Source organism: Gavialis gangeticus, unplaced genomic scaffold (genome assembly GCF_001723915.1).
Source record: "Gavialis gangeticus isolate Ggan-Ray unplaced genomic scaffold, GavGan_comp1, whole genome shotgun sequence".
NCBI classification, from domain to species: Eukaryota; Metazoa; Chordata; order Crocodylia; family Gavialidae; genus Gavialis; species Gavialis gangeticus.
This window is the reverse complement of record NW_017729004.1, coordinates 14,378,719-14,380,587: the sequence shown is the minus strand read 5'-3', so window position 1 is coordinate 14,380,587 and position 1,869 is coordinate 14,378,719.

Below are 1,869 nucleotides of genomic sequence, written 5' to 3'. Positions count from 1 at the left end.
TCGTGCTAGCTCTTGGAGTCCTGTGATTATAAGAACTTCAGGCACAGACAGAAGTGACAGTTTTCACTTGATCTGGTCCCTGAAAGTGCTCTACAGCCATGACCAAATAGAAGTACATGGCTGCAGAGTGCTTCAAAAGGGCCGAATCCTGTGAAAATCTGAATCCTTATTGCATGACAGTTTAGATGAAGACACTCCAAAACAGCATCTTCAGTAACTTGTGTCTGTACCACCTCCCAGCCTTAGAGCTGTTCAGTCTGGGTTTTTTTCAGACAGCACAAGAGGGTAGGGTTGGTGGATTGGAGGCAGGGAGACTCCAATCCACCCACCCCACTCCAGCACCAGCTCGGCACTCCCGAGAATGAGATCCCTCCACTCCTTTTCCCCCTTCTCCCATTCTGAAAACAGTGATGGGCCTGAGAGGGAGGAAGGAGGAGGTGGGAGGTTGCTAGGGGAGACCAGGTGCAGGCTCACAGCCAGCAGCTGGATTCCCCAACACCCCAGAACGAACAGCGAGCTTCTGTTGGGTCTGGGGGATCTTTGTAACTCACAGCGCTTCCTCCAAAGTGCCATGAATTACAACAAGGAGCTGCTCTTCTGTCTGTGCCTTTCATCTTTCATTGTTAGAAGACAAGTTTCTAGACTATATTGTTGCAAACATAAGGTAGGAAATTAGACCAGAGTATATCCAAAAGGCTGAGAAACCTGAAGCTCAATATAGAGTGACCAGAATTTACAGTTATTGTTAAATCTCGTGGAATTTTAATTCATATCATAATTCTTTTGGCCCCAGCTAATGATTCTGAATGGGTGGAGTTAACAGGACTATGTAGATGTAGTTACCTTTCCTACTACCAGGGAAGTGTAGGTTAAAAAGCAGGAATCCATCACCCACACTACCCCCCAGCACTCCTGGGGTTAATGTCTGATTTTGAGGTAAGTGGGTACAATGAATCTTGATGACTTCGGAGAAGCTTATCCACTTCCAATAGGTGATGGGCTTTTGACTTCATGCCAATTTGGTACTTTCTGTGCTGTCATATTTGTGTAAGTCAGGGGCGGGCAATTATTTCAGGCGGAGGGCCACTTGCCCAGTTTTGGCAGGCTGTCGAGGGCCACATGGGTAGCCCCACCCCTTGACAGATGCCCCTCCCCTTGACAGGTGCCCCACCTCCTGGTCACCAACTTGGGACTAATGTCCCAATGTCTTGGGACCAGTGTCCTAGGGCCAGCACCGGTGGGGCCCGAAGCAGGGCACAGGCTGGCAGGGGCCTGTGGAGCTGGGCTGGGCTGCACCAGCTGAGAGGGTGGGGAACTGGCCCAGCTCCGTAGAGCTCCTGCCAGCTGGGACCCCATGCTCCTGCCACCCTGCTCTGGGCCCCGCCAGCACTCACCCCGAGGCACTGGTGTGGGCCCTGTGCTCCCACTGGCTCCCCATCCGCTCACACCCAGTGCCCTCCAGCCCCATGGTACAGGCGGGGGCAGTGCACAGCCCCAACCCCCTTCTTGCGGGCAGGGAAGAAGCTAGTGCTCAGTGCAGGGAAAAAGCGGTCCCTCGCCTGCCCCATGGCCAGTGCTCCCTGATGCAGGTGCTCGCAGCCCACGTGGGGCTGTCTGGAGCAAGCACAGGCAGTCCCAGGTGGGCTGCAAGTGGCTGCAGCGTGGGGCACCGGCCACACGGTGAGCAAAGGGCTGCTCTTCCCCACGCTCAGCACCAGCTTGTAACCTAGCCCTGCTGCCAGCCTCGCAGTGGGGCCAGGTTCCAATGTGGTGCTGAGTGCGGGGGAGGGGGAAGCAGCCCCTTGTTCGCTCCATGCACAATGCCTGACACTGCAGCCACTTGCAGCCCACCTGGGGCTGCCTGTGCCT